Genomic DNA, 25,651 nt, shown 5'->3' with positions numbered 1-25,651 from the left:
TTTTTTTTTTACTTTATGGAACTATTTGTACAAATGAAGATGAATTTTTGAATACAAAACTAATCACAGTGAGTTCATCTTGCTTGCAGTATTCAGATGTATTGAATGATCATTGGTTGTGCTCTTGAACGGATCAGGTGCTGTTCTCTCCTCACATGTGCTAGTAGAAAAGCTCTAACCAGCTGCCTCTTAAAGACAGAGGTGCACGTTTAATTACTTACACGCCAGGGGCAGTATTACAGAAACGTTGCATGGGTGCAAATGCCATTAGCACTAAGGCAAACATTACACTAGTATAAAAAACGAATTCTTTGAATACACAATGGCATAGGACTAGGATTAGGGCAGTCTTTGCCCAGGTGCAAAAGAACACCACAGAACAGGTTATCAAGCCTTGTTCTATCGAGAGAGGGGTGCCCGCTACCTTTGCAAAACAAAATTCAAGGAACCTAGGATTGGTAACCCTAGGTCTCCTGGGGGCAACCAGACGTGGTCTCCCTCTCACTGTGCTTAGAGAGGCATCAGCTTCACCTCACTGATGATCCCCAACGAGGGTGAAACACGTGTATGGGGTTGCTGGTGGTACTCTCGTTCAGGTTGGAATTGCCATTGCATTTCGGTGCTGGACTGCCCCTGGGCAGGACAAAGACTGATATGCAAATGGATATTTCCCATCTGTAAAAGGCACAGTGAGAAAAAGCAGTGGCTGCGAACTCTCAAGTGGTTAATAACCACTGAACAGGTTATCAAGCCTTGTTCTATCGAGAGAGGGGCGCCCGCTACCTTTGCAAAACTAAATTCAAGGAACCTAGGATTGGTAACCCTAGGTCTCCTGGGGGCAACCAGACGTGGTCTCCCTCTCACTGTGCTTAGAGCGGCATCAGCTTCACCTCATTGATGATCCCCAACAAGGGTGAAACACGTGTATGGGGTTGCTGGTGGTACTCTCGTTCAGGTTGGAATTGCCATTGCATTTCGGTGCTGGACTGCCCCTGGGCAGGACAAAGACTGATATGCAAATGGATATTTCCCATCTGTAAAAGGCACAGTGAGAAAAAGCAGTGGCTGCGAACTCTCAAGTGGTTAATAACCACTGAACAGGTTATCAAGCCTTGTTCTATCGAGAGAGGGGCGCCCGCTACCTTTGCAAAACTAAATTCAAGGAACCTAGGATTGGTAACCCTAGGTCTCCTGGGGGCAACCAGACGTGGTCTCCCTCTCACTGTGCTTAGAGCGGCATCAGCTTCACCTCATTGATGATCCCCAACAAGGGTGAAACACGTGTATGGGGTTGCTGGTGGTACTCTCGTTCAGGTTGGAATTGCCATTGCATTTCGGTGCTGGACTGCCCCTGGGCAGGACAAAGACTGGTATGCAAATGGATATTTCCCATCTGTGAAAGGCACAGTGAGAAAAAGCAGTGGCTGCGAACTCTCAAGTGGTTAATAACCACTGAACAGGTTATCAAGCCTTGTTCTATCGAGAGAGGGGCGCCCGCTACCTTTGTAAAATAAAATTCAAGGAACCTAGGATTGGTAACCCTAGGTCTCCTGGGGGCAACCAGACATGGTCTCCCTCTCACTGTGCTTAGAGAGGCATCAGCTTCACCTCACTGATGATCCCCAACAAGGGTGAAACACGTGTATGGGGTTGCTGGTGGTACTCTCGTTCAGGTTGGAATTGCCATTGCATTTCGGTGCTGGACTGCCCCTGGGCAGATCAAAGACTGATATGCAAATGGATATTTCCCATCTGTGAAAGGCACAGTGAGAAAAAGCAGTGGCTGCGAACTCTCAAGTGGTTAATAACCACTGAACAGGTTATCAAGCCTTGTTCTATCGAGAGAGGGGCGCCCGCTACCTTTGTAAAATAAAATTCAAGGAACCTAGGATTGGTAACCCTAGGTCTCCTGGGGGCAACCAGACGTGGTCTCCCTCTCACTGTGCTTAGAGAGGCATCAGCTTCACCTCACTGATGATCCCCAACAAGGGTGAAACACGTGTATGGGGTTGCTGGTGGTACTCTCGTTCAGGTTGGAATTGCCATTGCATTTCGGTGCTGGACTGCCCCTGGGCAGGGCAAAGACTGATATGCAAATGGATATTTCCCATCTGTGAAAGGCACAGTGAGAAAAAGCAGTGGCTGCGAACTCTCAAGTGGTTAATAACCACTGAACAGGTTATCAAGCCTTGTTCTATCGCGAGAGGGGCGCCCGCTACCTTTGCAAAACAAAATTCAAGGAACCTAGGATTGGTAACCCTAGGTCTCCTGGGGGCAACCAGACGTGGTCTCCCTCTCACTGTGCTTAGAGAGGCATCAGCTTCACCTCACTGGTGATCCCCAACAAGGGTGAAACATGTGTATGGGGTTGCTGGTGGTACTCTCGTTCAGGTTGGAATTGCCATTGCATTTCGGTGCTGGACTGCCCCTGGGCAGGACAAAGACTGATATGCAAATGGATATTTCCCATCTGTGAAAGGCACAGTGAGAAAAAGCAGTGGCTGCGAATTCTCAAGTGGTTAACAACCACTGAACTGGTTATCAAGCCTTGTTATATCGATAGAGGGGTGCCTGCTACCTTTGCCAAGCAAAACAGCATTGAACGATTTATTTTTGCAATAAGGCAATGGTTGTGTTAGCAGTAATTGCATTTGCGCAGGTGCAACGTTTATTTAATATTTTCACAAAGTGAAACTTTCCATTGACACACGTGCAAAAAGCACTAGGACAAGAATTACCTTACATTACATATAGTTCAGTTCATTTTTCTACCAAGGCAAATGTTGCACTTGGTCAACGACTAATTCAAACATTACCCTGGTACAAAGGTTCATTGAAAGAATATGTTTGTTGCACTAGGGAGATTTTCACCATAGTGCAAGCTTTACTTGCATCGGAGCACAGCTTCTGTATAAAAACCCACATGCTTATCTTGAATCCACAAATCTTGTCAGTTGAAATCTTATAAGATGTGCAAATAAAACTCGCATATCTTTCAGATCGACCTAATTCTATAGATGTTTCAGCTTTCTGTTACTTAGGTGTATCAATATTTCGAAAGAGAAAAAAAATCCAGTATTCTTCACACATCTTTTACTGTTTTTTACACATGCATCACTCTGTTTCCGTTCAGCATTTATGTGTGAAAACTAAAAACCGGAAATCCATGTGTTTTGATCAGCTCTTCAGGAAGTAAATTATTACTTGCAGGCAAATGGCTGTGCAAAGTGACACAATGGAGAGGTTAGAAAAGAGCTACTCTGATGTTTATCACCTCGGCATAAGGAGCAGTGGTTTGTTTTTAAGGTGGAAATGGTTCTCAGCTTAATGTACAGGAACCCAGTTCTGTGAGCAGCCCATTACTGGCATCAAAACGTTACACTTTTAATTTTGATAAATGTGGAAAACCACTATTTGCAACTTTTTGTTTCTAAGACAAGTATATTTATGTTATATTTAGAAGATACAAATGTGGATACTATAATATTGTGGAGATTGGTGAGTGCCACACTCAGGCTGAATTGTGTAGGTCAGCGAGTGCTACACTTAGACATAACTGTGAATGCTTGCATGTTGAATGTCACATAACCCAATAACCAATATAAACTCAAACTCTCTGCACACTTAAAAAACTCACACAACCATCTCTCGCACAACATGCTGCACGCACTTCACCACACTGCAACAACACATAAATCGCAACCAACAGCACACGCGAACTGACACTGATCCAATACTCACACCACAGCTCAGCACCCAGTGTTTACCAAGTTGAAGCTGCCAACAGTACACCACTCCTCTCACTATCCTACTCCCTCTTCACCTTACTAAGCCATCCCACCTTCTCATCTGCAGATCCTCTAGAGCGCCTGGGGACCAATTCCGTTGGTGACGGTGCGCTATATAAGTACCGTTAACATAACACAACATAACATAACATAACATACATGCAGATTAAAAAAAATATGTATAAAGACAGAAGGAAATGCTGAAAAAATAAATACCATAGAACCAGGAGGCCTAATTATGTTGAAAGACTCTTACAGTATAAAAGGAATTCCAAGTAAAACTAGGTCTCATTTAAGTAGCACCTAATGTAAAGAAATGTCCTGGTGCTAGGATTCGGGATAACTATTTAGCTGGAACCTACTTCCCTCCAAGGAGGTTCTGATTAGACAGAAGAGGTTGTCGGGGCTAGAGGCTGAATGCAGATTCTGTATAGCTGAGTGTAAATCCGAAACCCTACAGCATCTACTAACAGAATGTTCTATACTGAGAATGAGGAGGTACTGTTATTTCTATTGGGTTGTTTCTGCAGACCAGGAATCGTTTTGGGGAAAATCCATAGAGGACACACAAGTGTCTATGGTGGTTTCAGTAGTCACACTCTTCAACAGTTTGAGACTAAATTACTTGAAGTAATTTGGACAATACGATTAGGCCACATAATTTGTTATACTAATCATCCTATGAGTTGTAGCTTTACTCACAAATGTATTGGTTTTCACAGATTGAGTATATTGTTTTTTGCTTTGCGGCACAATCGGCTAAGAAATTATCAGATCTTGAAATGTATTTATTGGAACTCTGTTTTTCCTTTGTGGATGTGCTTTTTATTTCCTTTTTTGTACATGATCTTTAATTGATTTTATCTTTCACTTTTTTTTAAATAATTGATTTGTTAAGGTTGAATTTCTTTAACCATTAAACAGAAAAGCAACAAAACAAATGTAAAAAAGTTACTGATGAAGTCTTGTATTAAATAAAGGTCAACAAAATAAATAATAGGAATAGGAGGAAACTCTAAGGGCCTAATTCACAGAAGGGTTTTATAATGGCAAAACCCCTTTGGCAAATGCTCTGTGAATTGGGCCCTTGGTTCCTCTCATGCACTACACTTTCCCCAATCTCCCCCTTCAGGAGCATGCTTAACCTACAAAATGACTAAGCATGCAGTAATTCATCGACACCCTTACACTCTATCCTCCACTGTTAGCAGACTTTGTAGAGACCTGTACATTTTAATAAAAATGTAAAGAACAAGATTGAAAACATTATTAATTCTACTTTTTCTTTTTCTGTGTAATTTATCATTGTGTTCATAGTGCACGTTTAATTTCACATTTTCACCAAATTGAGCATCTATGACAGACTCCCATGGTGGTAAAGCCCCAGGGCACACTGTTGCACATTCACAAGGAACACGGCCCTGTACCATCAAAGCATAGAAAGTCTGCACTCCACATCTGCCTGAAATGTTGTCTACCATAAGTAAGAACATTTTATGGTTGCCCTTGCTTATAACAGGAAAATCAAGCCAGGAAGGCCCCTGGCCGTCCTTGTTATAAGGTTAGGATTACATTTCTAGCCTCATTACAAGGTGTGTGGATTGTTAGGTAGATTCCTGCTCATGGTAACAGTAATTCATTCCGATCGAAATCCACTTGGAATATGATGTCTATTTTCTTCTATTCAGTCAAAAGGCCTTTATTTGATATAAAATAATTTAGGCAAGCATGCAATAATTTGAACCAACGTGTACAATACATTAAAATCATAATAAATAACACACAATTAAGAAACCTAGATGGAAAGATGGAAGTCTTCATTATAATGACATCTAAAAATTAAGAACATTGAAACATCAAAGTGTACTTCTGTAGGAAGACACATAGGGCCTCATTACACGGAAGGCGGAAAGGGTTAACAGTCACTGGTAATGGTACCGGTGACCGTTAACCCTTACCGCCTTACTACGAGGTCCCTTTGCGGGTTGGTACTTTAACGACAGCTTTTTAGCAGGCGTTAAAAACCAACCCGCAAAGGGACCAGGTTGCTAATTAAGGTACCGCAATTTGCGGTACCGTAATTAGCACCTTCCCCATTCCCATTATGCCCTATGGGGCAAAAATGGGAATGGGGAAGGGGGAATTACCACCCCGCCAACCTTGGAATAGGGTGGTAATTCCCCTTTCCTCCAAGGCGGTGCCGGTATTTTACCAGCATGGACCAAGGTGCTAATAGCACCTTGGTCCACCGCCTACCGTGTAATGAGGCCCACAGACCTTTAAGATGAAAGCATTAAGGTATTCTTTGGACCCAATATAGAGCCTGATTTACCAAAGCCTTTTTCATAGGAAAGTTCGATTGAAAAACGTTCTTTGAATCAGGTCCATAATGCTCTAATACAGAAGTCACAGGCAGGCCACCAGACCAATCTTCCTCTTTAACCACTCTCTGTGAATGTACTTTGCTACCAAACCAACTTGCGCCATACCATCTGTTCAGTCGTACTGAGACTGTTCCCCCTGACAAACATCAGTCTTAAATATGATCCTCTAAGTTTTATATAGAAAGGGTGCAGTAAAAGAAAGCGAGCAACTGTTTCCCTAACAGATTTGCAAAAGGGCCACTTATCAAGATAAATATGGATCGCAGACATTAGGTTGGCTTTCTGTTCATTTCCACTTTCCTTTTGGGTATGGACATGAATGTTGTACAATAGTGGCTATGTTCAATTCTCTCTCTAATGCATCTATTGGGAAGGAAGGTGAGGAGGCTGGCATCAATGATGCAAAATGGTTCCCCACCTGCCAATAATATGATATGATGTGACATTTATAACACGTCTGGCCTGTACACAATGTCCCCCCTGGAAAACCTTGTTTCCCTGTATTGAGGCAGACCAGGAAATTATAGAGACGTTTTGCAATTTCTACTGACACTTAAAAGTGTGCTGATTTTCAAAGTGATTTGGACCTTATGATCGGGGTAAATAATCTCCACCAGTGTTCCCATGCCATACCACCAGTGGCATTTGCTATCTCACCTGAAATATGGTGGGTGATTAAAGAAGTGGCATTGTGTGAATGCTGTCTTTTTTATCGCTCATCTCCAAGGTTGTTATGAGGCGTATACCTCTACTTAATCTGTCTTTACAGTTTATATTATGAGAATGCACAGGCATATCAGGGATGCTTCCCTTCAGTCCATGAACTTTAGAAATCTAAGACATTAATGGAACACCTGGATTTGTTCAATCACTGTCCGACAACGGTCTCAGCCTTTTCCTTGCTATGTTCTTGCTTGCTTGCGGCTTACTGGGATTTGGTCCGAGGCCTCTGAGATCGCCTGCCAGGCAAAAAAGGCAAAGTCCTGGAAACTCTTCCAACATGCCAGAAGTAGTGCCAAGGTAGTGACAAAGTCAGCTCCTTCGTTCTCAGTTATTAATACTCAGTTTCTTAAATACCCAAATAATGTTGTGTCTGTATTTGATGCATTGCTTTGATGAAATTGTTGTTCCAATAATGATTTATGGATTCCATCTTGTTTTTCATTTCTTTATAATTTCTATCTTCTTCCTTTAGTATATTTTATTTGGATGTTTTCTTTGGGAGGAGAGCCGCCAAATTTCCCAGCTTTCCCTCTGTTTTTCAAAGGAACAATTGCTTTAATGAAGGGAGATGTTTTTGAGGTAGATCACTAAAGCTATTTTTAAGCCAAACTCCACAAGGGTGGCATTACTGGAAAGTTATTTTCACATGTGAGGGCTGGTTTTACTCAGAGAAAGGAATCAGGGACAGCAATGGGACAAAGGTAGTGTTAAGCCGACAATAAACAAGAATTCTATGCCTGCGGCCCGAGTCTTGCTCATTGGGGCCATAGCCATATGCAGGGTCACAGCCCAACCTTCAGCTGATGAGAAGTGTTGCATGTTTCCATTATTGGCAATATAACTTACTTTCCTAAACAAGTGCCAATATTTTCAACACATGGGAATTACTGCTGTCGAACAAGAGTTCACAAGGCATTTCAAAGGAGAATGGTGCACATGACCAGTGTGGCAGACACTAATTGAATCACACACAGACACACATAGATATTTTTCTTAGGGAAAGTAAGAGCAGAGGCCAAACAGAATGTGTCTTCTCATGTTAACGATCTTTTCCTGTAACATCCCCAATCTGCTGTTCTACTGCTGGCACACACCAGAGACGGGTGCAAGATGGCAGACATCTTGGTTGATGAAGAGAGTCACAGTCTAACATAGTATCTGAGACCAGCTGGTGCACTGATGCGCTGCCTATTTGGTGCCCTACCGCTCAGAATGAGAGGAGCCCATTGGAGGACGTGCATTTATCACAGAGGAAATAATGCATATCACATAGTACCTGGATTAGAGAATACAAGGAATATGTTTCATAAGATTAACATAAAGGAGGAAGCTGAAAGCAAAGGAAACAAACACAGGAGTGGTATGAAGGTGACAAAGTGAGGACATTCCAAACATATTCATTCAAGATCCAAATTAGGGAGAAGTATGTGACATCGAAAGATAGAACATGGGTCTCAGAAATATGACAAACTGTAGCTGTGATCTGTAAAATGGTGGAGAAAATAGGGGCTGCATGTGGTGATCATGATTGGTCATTTGGGATTGGGCTGTTGGAACGATGGGTTTGGCATGCTGTAGTTTGATACCGGAGCCCAGTGGCGCTCCGATGTTAGTACGGTAGAATAGAAATTGTCATGTTCTTTTTAAGGAACCAGTGGCTCGTTGATGCCTTGTGTAGACAATCTGGACATGATAGAAACAGGTTTGAAGGGAGCAAAGAGTAGGACACGAAGAAGGAACCATCCGAAAAAATCAAGGCATAAAAAAATTGTTTAAGGGATCAAATGAAATGATTGTCAATTTACAATTGTGAGATTTACTCCGCTGCTGAGTTCAGTCTTCTTGAAATGTTTTCCTGAGTGTTCCCCACATCCTTGACTTGGCAACCACACCACAATCACTTCAACTGCTCATCGATAGATACACTGAGTATATGTCTGTAAGGGTCCTTAGTGTAAATCAAAAGAAATGCCTAATACTGTGTGTCTCGGGTAAAAGGAAGGCTAAACTCAGAATGTGTTCTAATGGTTACCAATTGGGGGTTTGTGACAAATGTGATTACTTGGATCTCAGATTCAATACCAGATTAACCTTGGAGGATCACACAATCAAATCAGCAGCAAAAATTAGACGTAACTCGGGTGGAATTCAGATTTGCCAAAACCATTAGACATCAATCCATAGATCACATGCTGACTATACATCGAGGCAACCCATGCTGGCTGGGATGTTTGGGAGTGATATATGGGGTTATTCGAACTTAGAATGCTTACCGACAGCAGAGAACCAATACCTCAGAAAACTACTGCCCACCCTGCATTCCTCTTTGGTCTACACGTCCCATTTCGGAGACCGCTTCAACATATTTATTGGATCTTGTCCATTCTAAACCAATTCTATTCTGGCACAGATTATGGTTGGCAAATGGAAGAATCTAACTAAACATTTGGTCATGAATGTATTGTCACTTACTAGCTGAAACAAGGTTGGCTGGCTTGGCTACGTCAGGTCACTTCTGCATAAGCTGGGACTGGGAGCCTGTATTACAGATCACAAGCTGCTTGTTAAATTACCAAAGCAGACTATAAAGGCCAAAATTGCACATTTCTTTGCAGACGCCAGAGAAGACGAAATGGCTGCAAGGCCCCAATTTAGACTAGATCTCCCTTTCACACTTGTGTCAGGACTTCCGGGGAATCAAATTTTTGTGACAAACCCACAGCACAAGACTCTGCTCACTAGATCCAGGATTAATGTCCTTCCATTGGCAGTATGGACGCACAGATGGAAGGCGGGAGCCAGCCTCTGTTGTATTTGTGGTGGAGTTGAGAGCTTAGCGCACGTCATCGTTTTTTGCCCCATCTATGCCGACATAAGGAAGAGCTGGTTGATGACTCACTTAAAAGAAAATGGTTTATGGTATTATAGACTGGCACTCACCTTCCTACTAGTGTGCATGGAGTTGAGAGTTGCTTTTGCCCTGGCCACTTACTTAAGTAAGGCATGGAAAAGAGGAACCCAACTAATGCCACCTTAGTCTAACTCTGCTCTGTAATGTACAGGTTGGTTTTAACTGTGTTCTTACAAGTATCACTAAGCTAAGTTTATTTTAGCCCAATTTGTCCGCTACACGGGGTGTTAACCCAGATTTGAACTTTTGAGGTTCGCTGTGTGCACTTCAATACACTTTACGCATTTAATTGCACTTTACTCGAGTATTACACTTGCAAGCTCATTCTTGCATTTAACATTCTCTGATTGTGGACTCTTTTACTTGCCAGATGTGTTTTACTTACAACAGTAGTTATTGTTGGCTGCTAATTATATTCCAAGTATTTTTGTATTCTTCAATATTAGTATGGAGTTTAACTAGCCGAGAATTATTTACACTATTTTGCTTTATAATAATGTGTCGAAATAAAGATGACTGATTGATTGACTTGTAAACTCTACGACATTTGGACTATACAACCTGTGTGAAAGTGTGCACATATCGTCTGATTAAGGTGATACAAACTTTATTCATGAACTATTAGATGCCCTTTTTCCTGCCTCTAGGTTGAGTGCAAAAAGCCAATGCATTTCACAGAAAGTAGGTTATCTGATGTGTGTAATGTAATGAGGTCATGCACAGAACAATATACGCCCTTTGTTAGCTTCTTGGTGCTCTTACGCAAACATTATTGGTGTACCCTTGGCAGTAGTTTTAAAGAAATGGCAGTTCATATGGCAGATTTGTGAAATATTAGGTAGTCCCTCTCTGTACACCAGGGCCTTGAACCGACTGCAAAACTGGGCACTCATTCAAATAAGAATCTATGGACAGAAAATGCTGAGTCACTGTAGAGCAGGCACTCACCAGAGGTGCACTATTTCCCCACAGTTATATTAATTGTACATGACAATTTTGGCCAGTTAGATTCGTAGTAAAAAGATAGATACATGGGTTGTTTTTCAGGTGATGTAGTGCAGCTAAATAAAGTTGTACATTGATGTGACGTAACAGTGCAACCCAGAGAATCTACTAGAAATGAAAGAGGGATACTTGTTGATATCAGGTATCAGATGAATAGATCTGAAAATTCATGTTTATGTTTTATTTCAAGTCGGAGTGCACTGCCTAAACATATAGCGTGCATAGGTCATTCCGAGGTTGGCGGGGCGGTAAGTCCCCAATCCCCATTTACCCTTCCCCATTCCCATTTTTGCCCCATAGGGCATAATGGGAGTGGGGAAGGCGTTAATTACGCCACCGTAAATTACGGTGGCGTAATTAACATCAAGGTCCCTTAGCGCCATGGATTCTAACACCTGCAGTGTTAAAACCTCCATGGCGCTAAGGGACCTCGGAATCAGGCGGTAAGGGTCGGCGCTGTTTACGCCGCCGTAAACCCCTTACCGCCTGAGTCGAAATGAGGCCCAATGTCCCATTAGTAGAGAACACAAACATGAACTTTTTAACCTGGTCTTGAATGATTCTGACACCAGTTAGTGAAATGATTTACTGTAAATCGTTGTCTTCTTAATTTCGTTTTTGTTTCAGGGCATTCAATGATGCTTAACACATGCTTTAAAAAAAAGATCAGAATAGGGACAATGTTGGGGATATTTTTCCATAACCTTTGGTTAGGGCTGTTTACGCATCTAACCTAATGGTAGAACAGTGACTCACCCAAGAGGAAAGAGCAGGTTCTCCACTGGTAAGCGTAGCACAGTGGTCAGGCTTAACTTCAGTAGGGTGGAAGTCAAGCAGGGAGGTACAATCAAGCCCAATAGGCACTTCAGAATAATACACCACACTGGTACACTGAAATATATATGTGGTCATTATAAGTTTGCCGGTCAGGGGAAAATGCTGACAAAAAAGTTTTCAATTTGAAATAAAAGTCCTTTTTTTGTTATTTTACGGATTCGTTTTTCTTCCTCCTCGGTCCCATGTTTTAAGTCTGTCTGGGACCAGCAGTGATGAAAAGGTGGTGTAAGTGTGTACTGCCTTACCACCACGGAAGAAACAGTGTGCCCAGAAAACTGTAGCTGATAACTGGCAGTATTTTCATGTGAAGGAGCAACAAAGTAGAAGGGAGGTTGAGGAAGTTCAGTGTGTTTTCTGTGGGAAGTTGTAGTGGAGGGGACCTTCAAATAAACCATCACAGAGTTTGGGAACCTCTACTTTGATTCAGCTCCTCCTCCATGTCCATTGGGACAATGTGGAGAAACCCTATAGGAAAGCTCATTTCCATCACAAGGTGAGAACCCATGGTCCCCAATCTGCACACCAGTATCTGCTGGCTAAGAGCACCTCTGTGCCACTCTCTACTTCTCTTGCTTCCTATGTTTCATCCACCACCACCCCCCAGCCCCATCCCACCCTGCCTGCACCTGATCTCTAAGACTACAAGGTAATGTGTTTGGATACTGGTGGGAGATACCACCCTAAATTGTTGGAGATTTGAAAAGAAGTAGTGCAAGTTCTCTAAAAAATAGCTACACTGTGTACCTTCCAACATGCCATCGCAGAGCTTGGGTACATCCATCCTCATAAAACACTTAGATCAACTCCACTGAGAGTGTGAACTGTTCTTTTAATATGTTCTCACTACAGTAAAACACCTGTGTTTTTTAGCAGAGTGTAGTCTGCAGACTATTTTACTGTCTGCCGACTAAATAGGGGCAGAAGCCTGTTTAGGCCTGTTTACGGACTGGAGACGGCGTGCGGCGAGAAACGCTGCTAGTTCAGAACGCGGATACTGACTGCCCTCATTGATACATTATTGAGCTGAAGATGGATGAGACTCCAAATAATGTAAGTTATTCTCACATACAGTTGAAATCATGGGACAATGGGTGTGGCCACTTACAACTTAGAAGTCTGAACAAAATTCGAGCATTTGGACTGGACAAAAGGGACATAATGTTACAGGCAGTAAATAAAGATACTGTTATAAAAATAGCTTCCCTGAATGCGCGCTCAGCAGTAGCACATGCTGTGGAAATTGGGGAATTGATTTTAGAGCTGGATTTGGAACTTATTTGCTTGACAGAAACATGGTTTACAGATGAGTCTCAAACCATGTTCCACAAGCTTGTACCTGAGAATTATATTATTCAAGGGATTAACAGAGAGGACAGAAGAGGAGGGGGTATAGCCATAATCTATAAAGCATCAATGAATATCTCACACATGGAAAAATTAGATTGGTATGACAATCTACAATTTGGAGAATTCGCAATTCTAATATCTCACACTAGGGCTATAAAAGTGGTTTTGGGTTACAGACCACCAGGGTCACTGGGAGATTTCCTAGACAAACTAGATGCTTATCTCACCCTAACAGGAAGCAAATATAAAGAGCTCCTGTGTGTGGGGACCTGGAACATATGGATGGATAATGATGTACATCCTAACACTGTTGCAATAAAAGAGATTCTGGATAATCATACTTTAGAGATTATCACCAAAGAGTCCTCACATAAGAAGGGAAACTGCTTAGATTTGCCAGCAGGAAGGGGGAATGCGATTCAATTCCTTAAATCTTTGCCACTCTTGTGGTCAGACCACTATGTACAAGTATGCAAATTAAGGGGAAGGGAATTACTTGAGGGGAGAGGATGGGAAACTACTCCAGTATGGAGCAAAAAGTCAGAGGATCTGGATAAAATCCCAGGAGAGGAAGTAGAATCAAGGTTGGAAAAGCTTGATGCTGAGCTTCACTGTGAAGAGTTTTTCAAGAAGGGGACAGAGATTCTGGAGGAGATCTGTGAAAAATATGCACCTCTAAAACTGAAAGTGATAAAAAAATCTAAATCATGGTTTGGACCTGCATTAATTCTTATGTGTAAACGGTTATGTCAGGCAAACAAAAGGTGGAGGGTTTCCAAACAGGATAGAGATGCAGTGAGGGTGAAAATCGTGTCCAAGGAATACAAATTATCTCTCTTCACAGCAAAAAAAAGTGTTCCTCCAAAGACAAATTAAACTGGCAGGAAACCAAGCCAGAGCACTATTTGACGTAGTAGCAAAGTTCAGGGATCCAAAGTGTATGGCAGCCCCTACTATCGCTTCTCAGGAACAGGCTAACAAATGTAACAATTTTTTTGAAGAAAAAATCCTGGATATCCAAGAAAATATCTCCAAAGTGAAAATGGGAGAAAACTGGGAGGAACCCCCAGAAGAGTTAAAAGATCTAAGGGGGGAAGCTGAGAGCTTCTACTTTAAAAGCGTTGATAAGGAAACAGTGCTGACCCAGATACTCCCAACTGAAACCTACCAAAGATCTGGCATTCCCTATACCGGCATGTACAGCCATTCGGTTGGCTGCAAATCTTCCGCCATTCTTAACAAAGTTTATAAACAAATCTTTAATGGAGGGTTATGTTCCAAATATCCAGAAGGGAGCACTGGTAAAACCTCTATTGAAAAAGACAAATTTAGATCCAACTGTCTTTAAAAATTACCGCCCAGTAGCTAACTTATGTTGGCCGACTAAGATCTTGGAAAAACTGGTCTGCGGCCAATTTCAGGACTTTGTGGATAATAAGAATATCCTGGATGAATGTCAGTCAGGGCTCCGGCCTAATCATGGAACCGGAACTGCTTTATTGGCAGTTCAGAATGATCTACTGGAAGCCGCGGATAGAGGTAGGTCGACAATCTTGTTAATGCTGGATCTATCCGCAGCGTTCAACACAATCAACCATAAAATCATTCTCCAACAGATCAGGATGGTGGGAAGAGCCTCAGAAGTAGTGGTAAAATGGTTCAGCTCATTTCTGAAGGATAGGACTCAGCGGGTAACACTGGCAGGGTTTCTATCAGAACTGTTATGGCTAAAATGTGGAGTCCCACAGGGGTCAGCACTGTCACCATTGATCTTCAATCTCTACATCCGGCCACTATTTGACATCTTACGGAAGTATGGATTGAGATTCCATTTGTATGCTGATGACACCCAGATTTATGTGGAAACAGAGAACATAGAGGAGGCCTTTGAAAAAATTGATCAGTGCATGGAGGAAATAAAAAAAATGGATGGCATGCAAACAGCTGCAGCTTAATGCGGCCAAAACAGAGGTAATCCTATTTAGTGCAGGAAGTAAGCTGAGGGCTGAAAAAGAAGAGATAACCCCACAGGTCCTAGGAGAAGATATTCAGTTCTGAAAGAAAGTAAAGAATCTTGGATGTATATGGCAGGAAAACCTGGGCAGCGAAGCCCAGGTAGGCGCCAAAGTGAAGGCCGTATGTTATTCACTACGCATCCTTAGGAATGTGCTTCAGTTTGTGGCAGCGGAAGACCGTGCAGTGGTCGTGGGGGCGTTAACTAACTCCCATCTCAATTAATGTAACAGTTTATTGACAGGGATTCCCACCAAACAGATGATGATACCTCAAAGGGCACAGAATTCAGCAGTTAGGCTGATAGCCCATTTGGGAAAAAGAGATCATGTGTCACCCTCACGGAGATCTCTTCACTGGCTGATGGTGGAGGATCGGATCAAGTTTAAGATAGCCTGTCTGATGCACAAGTGCTATTATGACAATGCACCAAAATATCTCAGTGCGAAGATTCACCATCTTGAGCCATCTAGAGATCTTAGATCGGGAGATAAAATGCTAATGTCCATACCTCGGACTAAGCAGGTCTCAAAGGGGATAGGAGGTTTTCGGCCTTTGGCCCAAAGGTATGGAATCATCTACCACTTACCATCCGTTCATGCTCATTGCTGGAAAGCTTTAGAAAGGCATTAAAAACCTTCCTCTTTAAGTAAACCTAAGAAAGCTATACACCAGCCACTACATTCTGAATATTCTCGTCATTTTGATCGATACAAACTTAGTAATCATCGGTGCCCGAATGCAGTTAAGTCTGCCTGGTGCGCGTTAGAAATCCTCAAAATCAAAATCAGAAGAATTAGGGGAAGTTATGGTGTTGGGTGATGGAATGTGTATGGGAAGTGTAACAACCTTGAGTATAGCTCAAACACTTAACATGCACATTACACTTTATGTTTGTTTTTTGTATGATAGAGAAAAGTATTTGGAACAGAACAAAGCATAAATTAGTTATCAAAAATTGATTAGCAGAGTTAGCTAATTAAATTTTTCTTGATTAGCAAACAAACCCATTTGATTAACAATTTTGTACTAATGCTTTTAATGCCACAAGAAGATACTTGTAGCCAAGATATAAAATAGGCAACAATACGCAGTTTTGTATACCGTCGAAGTAAGACATTTGTGAGATAAGTCAAGCATTGCAAATTCTTTCTGTAAAATAGTGCATATCACCACAGACCCACTTTACTTTGGCACACTGAGGCAGAGTGAAACTTTTATCTGACATTTACTGCAAACAAAGTAAAGTTCAAATAAAAGTTTCCACCATCCACTGCAAATGGTACTGGCCCTTCTTAAAATCTACTCGACTATGCGAGTGGGTGAAAATACTTTGCAAGCCCTGGTTGAGTGTCTATAATAAGGTTAGCTGCATGAATGGACACAAATAAATAGATATGATAAAAAAGGCTAACAGTTTAGCCAACTCCCTCTACTGTAGGTGCAAATATATAATGCAATCATAATCATAGAGCAAAGTGAGCTCTGTAGGCCAGCTACAGTGTACAGTTTTGCAGTAGGTCTGTAGATGTACAGACTGGATGAAACTATTGATTGCTACTTTAAGTAAATATCAAGTTAGCTTTGAGTATTAATTATGTAAAAGACTAAGCAGAGTGGATGGCATAGCAGGCATAGAACTGGTCAAACTAGGCAGAATATTGTAATTTGCAGCCATCTCACTTTCAGCGTCTCGGGTATAAACCAACATGACAAGATAGAATGTCAAGTCGTATGGTATCAGCTCATGGGTTGAGCACCAGTTGCAAGCTGTATCTAACCAGCATGTCACAGGACTAGGTTTGCTGTCAAAGCATTTGGCTGCGTGATCATGAGCATTTTCAAAAGGGTCCACTCGTCAATATGATACATCTTCCCCAACAAAATGAAATCTAGTTGGCACTGAGATTTAAATACACTTCACTGTAAAGCATGGAGACAATGGGCCTCATTACGAGGCGGGCGGTAAGGGATTACCGGCAACACTAAGGGCACCGGTGCTGGTAATCCCTTACCGCCCTACTACGAGTTCCCTTTGCGGGTCCTCCCTTAACACCTGGTTTTTAGGCATTAAGGACAGGACCCGCAAAGGGACTCTGGAGCTAATAACGGTACCGCAATTTGCGGTACTGTTATTAGCGCCTTCCCCATTCCCATTGAGCCCTATGGGGGCTCAGATGGGAATGGGGAATGGCCCTAGTGAATGGGGAATTACCGGTCCCGGCAACCTTGGAATGGACCGGTAATTGTTCCATTCACCAGGGCGGAGTCGGAACGAGTTTGGAGGCAGCCATGGCGCTAATAGCACCATGGCTATCTCCAACCTCGTAATGAGGCCCAATGCAGTGTTTTACAGTAGCAATACTCTAATTATGCATTATGTAACCTATTACATTTTTGGAAAAGGAATTGAAAGCACAAAATAACTAACACATACTAGTCTTTGGTAGACAGGATACATTTAGCTTAACAAGAGTATTATCCTGATTATTTCTGGTTTGCAATTATTTGCAAAATAAAATATGCATAGCACTCCCACACAGGCCTTTTGGCACATGAGTGAAGGGGATGATTACTGCTGCACTCTCTCTCCATTAGCCCCTTTCAACTTGCAGTGAACAGAGAAACGAGGGTGGAGAGAGCTCTGAAGGCAAGAGAGAAATGCAGGGTGAGCTGTGCTTTCATTGAACAGGGTGACTTAAATAGCTAACTTTGCTACACAAGTGCCGTTTTAATTAGCAAACCTACAGAATTGCATATCAAATTGCTCCAGCGACACTGCTTATTTTATGCCTTGCAGAACATTATTTGTGTCACCTTTTCTTTATATACTATACGAAAGCTCCATTATTTCTATTAGCATACAACATAATGCTAAAGAATATATTGGAGAATCTTGTAGAGTCTAACTACTTTATGCAGAAATGTAAAGTAGATGGAGTATATAAGATTACATTTTTTTAGTCCAGAAACTATCCTCAATCCAGAAACTCTCCCTAGTCTATCTTTTCAAACCGATGTATCAATCGTGGCACTCTCGCTCAGAGTACACCTGTGTTTCTAGGCGTGACAAGACAAGGGAGGGAAGACAAAGGGAGGACAAGACAAACGATCTTACTAGGGCTTTTGTCATTCAGATTGTGCAAGTGCAAGAACGATAAGTACAAGGGCAAAGGAAGGGAGAAAAGTGTAAGGGAGAGGGGAGTGGAAAACAGGGCAGCAATGCTTTAAGTAAGTGCAGCCAGAGCAGCACGGCTCTGGGTAGTGCAAGGAGAAGAAGGGACTGTAGGGTTACAGTTACAGCCCCTAAGTGCATGGTAGGCTCAGAGCCAGTGCTAGGGTGACTGGTAAAGAAAGAGCCCTGAACTGAGTGAGACTTTGAGGGTAACCAGGCAACAAGCCAGTACAGCAGTTAGGTCAGGTAGGTCAGCAGTGGAGGGAGAAAGAGAAAGCAGAGGAGAATAGGCACACTTTCAGCTGCTTCTGAAACTTCAGGTGGTCCGGCTCAGGTTTGAGAGCGGCAGGGAGGCCATTCCAGAGGGAGGCACCTGCAGAGGAGAGAGATCTACCTCCAACTCCCTCCCTTGGCAAGCGTCTAACTCTTCCCCAGAAAGCCTTGTGCACAATACAAAGGGTCTTGAACTTGATCCTTTCAGCCACCAGCAGCTTTTGGAGATATTTCAGGGCTGCAAAAATACAGTTCCTGGGCTTGAGGCCAAGGATAAGTCTCCCAGTCCTGTTCAGGATTAGTTGCAAAGAGCGGATAGTAGAGGAAGGTAGAGTGAGAAAGCGGCTGTTGCATTAGTCCAGCCTAGAGAGAATCAGGGCTCTGGAGACAGTGAGTTTCTGGGGGATAGTGAGAAAGGGAAGAGTCTCTTTGAGGCAGTCCAGCTGGTAGTGGGACTTCTTGGCGACGTCCGAGTTGTGAGGCGAATAAGACAGAGTGGAGTCGAAGATGAAAGCAAGGCTTTTTGCCTCGCAGGAAGGCAAACGAAGAGGGCCCAAGGCGGGCGGCCATAGTGAGAGAGGGAAAGCAAGGTCAGGGGTACCAATGAGAAGGATAGCAGTCTTACTGGCATTAAGGCAGAGATTGTTAGAGGTGCACCAATCCTGAATCGCGGGCAGGCAGTCAGGAATGAGCGAGAGATGAGAGGAGGCTGAGGGGAGCCCTGAAGAAAAGCTGAGTGTTCTCTGCAAAACACTGAAAGTTAGATGAGATGGTGGAGATCAGGTGGGCCAAAGCGACCAAATAGAGGTTGAAAAACCAGAGTGAGCAGATAGAGCCCTGGGGGACACAACAGGTAGAGAGAGAGAGGTGGCAGAGAGAAAGGGACCAAGTTGCACCTGGGAGGGGCGGTCCAAGAGGAAGGACGTCAGCCACTCTAGGGACTGATCCATGCTGCCCAGTTTCTCACAGAGTCGATTGATCGGGATAGCGTGGTTGACCATGTCCAAAGCAGAGGAAAGATCAAGGAGGATGAGGACAGAAGGAATGCTGGAATCAAGGTTAGAGAGCAGATCTTCACGCATGTTTAGGAGATGAGTTTCCATGCCTCTGGTAGCTCTAAAGCCAGACTGATGATCATGGAGACAACCAACAGATTCAGTGTGGAGAGTATGCTGGAAGATGGCCAGCTTTTCCAAGAATTTGGCCAGTAAAGGGGTGATGGAGATTGGACAATAGTTAGCTGGGCAGGTAGGATTGGCGGTTGGCTTCTTGAGGATGGGGTGCCCAAGGGAGTGTTTAAGGGGCGAGGGGAACGTTCCAGTGGCGAAAGAATGATTACAGATTTCAGCCAAGGCTGGAGTGAGGGTGTCAATATGGTCCTTGATCGTTCTGGAGGAGCAGGGGAGCACCTGTTTGGATGACAATTTTATAGATCAGACTTGTTTACAGACTTTGTCAGGTGATGTCAGAGAGAAAGTGCAGAAAGGAGGAGGCGAGGGAGGGATGGCCAAAGGGGAGCCGAGAGAGGAAGATGGAGAGGAAGAGGAGATAGAGGACAGGATTTCCTGAGTTTTAGCAGAGAAGTGAGTGGCCAGGGCCATACACAGGGCCTGGGAGCGAACAGGAGAGGTAGAGACTGTAACAGGATTGGCACGTTCCTTGCAGATTCTAAAGAGTTTGGCTGTGTTGTTAGAGGCCGCAGAGAAGCAGGCTTGAATGTGTGCTCTCTACTTGGACAGGACAGAGAGTCTGTATTGCCTTTGGAGCAGGCAGCAGGTCAGTTTCAAGGGATGCGACCAAAGCCCTCCACTTCCTCTCAGTCACCCTGCACTTGCATTTCAGGATGGCGAGTTTGGAGTCATACCAAGAGTTGCACTTGGAGGTAGGCTTCACCAGTTTCTCATGACACGAGAAATGATGTCCAGGGTGTTGGAAATAGGAAGATGCAGATTAGAAAGAGCTGTGTCAGGGTGTGAGTCAACTGTAGGGATAGGATGAGCAGAGAAAGTAGAGGCAAAGGCATCCACTGACACACGCTTCATGGGCCAAATGACCGAGAAGGTAGGTGGCACTGCTGGGGAGGGAGCTTTGCCTGAGGGATAAAGAGTTTCCGATGAGAGGAGAGTAGAAAGTGGTCAGTCCAAGAGAGAAGAGTTGTGAGAGGGTTAGAGAGGGGGATGTCTGAGGTGATGAGAACATCCAAAGGATGGCCGGCAGAGTGTGTCGGGCCAGAGGGCAGAATGTAAAGAGAAAGAGAGTGTCACAGAGATTGCGTAAAAGCCCAAAGTAGGGATTAAAAGCATCCAGGTGGATGTTGAGATCTCCGAGGAGGAGATGTTGAGAAGCAGAGGCAAGGAGAGAAGAGGAGAGGTCATCCCTTTCAGAGAGGAAGAGGGCGTCCTGGACTGGTGGCCTGTAGATTGTGGCCAGGAGAGATAGAGAGCCAGCAGACCAGGCATTCAAAGGAGGAGTAGGCCTGCACAGGGATGACAGAGGCTGGAACCCACTCGGGAAAGATCATGACTACTCCACCTTCAGGACATTTGGCTCTGGGTACGGAGAGGATCTTGTAGCCCCCACAGGGAGGAGAGTGTCAACACTCATGACAGAACTGGCTGTAACCCATGTTTCGGTGAAGGCAAGGACATCTCTGTCAAGTTCTTGGAGAAGGTGACAGATGTCAGAGGAGTGTTTGATAGCAGAACGAGAGTTGAGAGTAGCAACGTGGAGCAGGTTTCCACATTTCAAAAACTTCCTTGAAGGGGTACAGGCTTGAGGTACACCCTGTCGAGGTGGTGGAGGGGCCCAAGGGTGGGCAGAGGAGGAAGATGAAGGTGCCTAACCAGTTTGTGACTAGGAGCACACCTGTGTCTTCTAATTCCTACTTTAAGATTTATGAAAGTTAAAGTGGTGCAGGGTAGAAACACCAACCTTGACACAAGGTAGTACGTACAATGAACCACAGCAGATGTCCACACCTTTGTGGAACCCTCCCATCCCTTGCACACCCTTTGTGTTGTGTAAACAACAAAGATTGTTCTGTTACTTAGATATTTCACAATAATACCATTAACCATGTGTTTTACAAGAAACAACATTTTACTATTCTTGTGTATTTAATTTCAAATGAACAATTGTGGATCATATTAATACATATACAATTTGATCACCTTCTCAAAAAAAGTAACAAATGATAAATAAAGAAATTCATCCAAATATACTTTTTCAATTTTGCACAACCACCAATGCAATTATACACAATTAAATCCCCAACAGTTTCTCATGTTGTTGTGTTTATAGCACTAGTAGTAGAACAGTTCCTCAGGTCTTTGCTCTATGCGTTTCGGGGACTTATCCTCCATCTTCAGGAGTTTTTTATTCTGTAAATGGTTATTCCTTTTCATATCTTCGATACACAATATGTGATAATAATGTGTTAGAGTTCAATTAATATATACAATGTATCAACTCATTCATTAATAGTGATGTCTGTCATGGATCCTATGACTAGATAATCACCTGCATGATATATTCTTGGGTGATATAGTCTTGTGCTGAGACAAGGTTCCTCCTGTAAATAGGAGATGTGTTCTTAATCAATATGGAAATTCTGAATATCCATCCATCCATTTCATCCACTCAATAATCTGTTGTACATCTAAACCTTCTTGCTTAATTCATGTCCACACTGTGTGGCTGTAAATAAGAAGGAGGATGTTTTCAGTTGAAAATCCCTAAACCTTTTTGGATTGGTGATGGTTCTGCTCTGAAGAGATAAAGAGCCTCATCACGAGCGGTAATAGCGTTTATTTTCCCCATTGGGCCCAATGGGGAATGAGGAATTCCTGAATGGGCCCAATGGGGAATGGGCAATAACCCTTCCGCCAAACCCATGATCCGGCGCTAATTGCGCCGGGGGGTTTGGCGGTAGGGCTATTAGCACCAGCGCTAATAGTGCTGGCGTTACCACCCAACTCGTGATGAGGCCCAAAGAGTTAAAAAGAAGACAGTTACCAATATGGTGTGTCCTCTCCATCCACTGTTTATCATGAAAGGTTCTTGTCTACTTTGTCACTGCTGATTTGAGTGATAAATTCACAATAACGTATGTCCCTATGGATGTAAGTTGAAAAAGGAACGTTATTGGTTCCGTCAATGGTTTCAATTTTGTATTATGTTCCCCTTCTGACAATGTCTGGATCTCTAGAGTTAACTTACTTGTAAGAGAAATTTCTCTACCTATTAGTGCTGCTCATAGTAGTGCTGCTATCAGGAACCGCGAGGACAGCGTGTTCCAAAACGGCCACTATTTGTTGTGGTGCATCATCACGCAATTGCGTGATGAATTCACCGGTGTGTTTACATGCGCACAGAAGCGCCCATGGACTAAATTCAAACGCATAAAAGATATAAGTATGTAAATCTGAGAATCATGTTAAGCACCTCATAATTTTTGTAAGTGTTTCATTGTCATCATCATCACACACGGGTGGAGAGCAGATCTAAGATTGATAGTGCAATCTACTTGTTGGGATTGTAGGCACTGGAAGAGCAGATCTAAGGTTGATTGAGTAATCCCTAAGGTTATCATCATTAAGTCTTAATTTAAATTGTCAGCAAATCTATGCGATTATGATAACTCAACTGTCGATATCAAGGTTAGATGAAGGTCTATCTTCATTCTTGTTCTAATCCCTGAGTTGTAATAGGATCTAGTTCTCTGTCTAGCTTCTTTATGCTTATTATGATGGAGTACAATCTAATGATGTTATAATTCATCTATAATGACTCTGCTTTATACAAAAAAGGAAGAATGGTGCGCTAGAGAGCATGCGTTCTGATCATTGTTCTTGAATATGAATAGTCCCCACTTTGAATTACCAGCCGTTCTATAATAATTATCCCTTATTGGGATATCTAATCTAAATCCGGACATCGCTATAATATAGGTCTGCCCACTCAATGTCATCCGATTAACCCTTTTAAAGTAAATCTCCTGATTTTAGATTCCTTAAATATTTGTATGATTTTAGTACTGAAGGATGTCATCCTTAGCTCACAGTCATCTTTCTTATAAATTCAAGACTAGTGTATCTACATTTATTACAGATATTGATGATATTTGCATATTGTAATGAGGCAATGTTGAATAAAGGAATATAACTCTCTGGGTAGCTATTGTTGGGAAAATTAGGTATCATCAAAGTGCTGAACTGTCATCCATGTGTCTATCATGAGGAACATGCTAACATTCTAGTAATTGTATACATGACGGTTTTTACTGTTACCATTTTCATAAAAAGGAACCCAAGTTGTACTCTTCATTCATTCCATCAGGCGCTAAGCTGTTCAAAGTCTCAATCCAGATAACCGAGACAATGGCATTCAGATAGACATTTATGATGGTCTGGGAGGAGTGGAAGGGGCCCAGAGGACCTCCCACTGAGTGCCACCGTTAATGGGAGAGGAGAGGAATGGAGAGAGAATAGAGACCATATGAAGGGTCCATAGGTCTGTAGAGGAGATGACAAAGAGGTTGTCAGTGAGAGTCTGTCTGGAGGAAGCACTGGTGTAGGTATCAACGATAGGGAGGCTTGGGTTGCAGACCAGGATGGCCCTCTTGAACTTCTTCCTTCCAGACTTAGTGAGTAGGATAGGGTACGAGATAGAGTAGCAGTTAGAGAAGATGGTTGAGACAGAGTGCACCATAGGTCGGTGCAGAGGAGGTAGATGGAGGAGAAGGGGGTGAGAGGAGAGAGAGACGAACAGCCCTGTGGCACACAACTCAGAATGCACAGGCGGAGGAGGAGAGGGGCCAGGGTCACAACAAAGGAAGACACAGGAACAAGTAACTCACAACAATGAATGAATTCTTAGAATGTTTTTCCCCTCATATCCCAGTTATCCCGTCCTTACACCTGGTGTGTAGGTGGCAGGTAGGCAATAGGAATGTATCGAGCTGAGTGTTGATAAGTAATTGACATGTCTTTATAGCAGTATTCTATCATAGCTATGCTTCCCACTAATGCACTGGTAATCTCTGCCTATTGGCACTCATTTCCTTAGCCCTCCCTTTTCTTTCCCTACTTAAGCTGCCTTCCAGACTCTTTATGTTTGCAGTTGGACAGCTGGTGCAATCCAGAAAGGTTATGCGGCCTCCACTCCCTCACCTGCTAATCACTGATAATCTGTTACAGACTTTTTGGGAGTTCTTTTTCTTTTACCTGTTCCTTTCTTTCCCAACATAAGCACTATTCTAGCCTCTTTTCCTTTGAAGTTGGTCAGTTGCTGCAAATGGATCAAGGGAAAGTGACCTCTGCCACACCCACCTGCTTAGCCCTACACCTTCCTGTCCTTCCTTAACTATTAGATTGCCGAAAGTCTCTCCCCTGGATGTCCAAATTGAGGGAAAGATGAAAAGAAAGGCAATTCTTCTTTCGTACTGTTAGCGCTTGCTCCCTGCTTCCCAGGTAACCCATCAGCATGCACATTACACCTCGCTCATGAATTCCCATCTTCAGAATCACCCTCACATTCAATCACTCAGCCTGTACCCTGCTCCGATGCACTTTCCATCCCACAAACTATATCCTCTCTCTATATCCTCTCATCACCATCCACATGGCACCTCGAAAAGCCACACAATCTCATGCTCATCAATGCTCATTGTGCAGTACTATATACAGCAGATACTGCTGGCCTCATTACGACTCACAACCTAGATTTACTTTTTTATCACAGAGGCATGGTTTAACCCCACCACTACAAACATCCTGGATGTCCTCATCCCCAAAGGCTACAGCATCCAACACAGGTCCAACACAAGGACCACCAAAGGAAGTCTGGCAGAGGACTCACTTTTATTGACATGACCTCATGGACATGCACCCTTCATAAGTTCCCCAAACATGCATCCATGGGACTACTCACTTTCCACTTTTCACTCACCCATGCTCAGACACTACGTTCCACCTGATCACCAGACAACCCAAAATCAACAACAAATATGTTCTCAATAAAATAATCAGCACAACAGTATACATCAACAACATAACTAACTTGTGACCTCAACATACCAAAAATCCAAGCCACCAAGAAAAACAGAGTGATTCTTCTCAAACTACTCAACACCATGAACATCAAGCAACTAATCACAAATATTAAACAACAACACACTCGCCTGGTATTCACTGCA

The 25,651-nt window shown here is 43.0% G+C and overlaps 1 protein-coding gene across 1 annotated transcript in view; it reads left to right on the top strand.

Annotated features, from left to right (window-relative positions):
• Nucleotides 1-25,651, top strand: part of SH2D1A (SH2 domain containing 1A) — a 642,540-nt gene that overhangs the window by 845 nt on the left and 616,044 nt on the right. The window lies entirely within an intron of this gene.

Source organism: Ambystoma mexicanum, chromosome 5p (assembly GCF_040938575.1).
Source record: "Ambystoma mexicanum isolate Mex_15411 chromosome 5p, UKY_AmexF1_1, whole genome shotgun sequence".
Lineage (NCBI taxonomy): Eukaryota > Metazoa > Chordata > Amphibia > Caudata > Ambystomatidae > Ambystoma > Ambystoma mexicanum.
The sequence above is the reverse complement of the archived record's forward strand: the minus strand, read 5'-3'. Positions and strand labels throughout refer to the sequence as shown.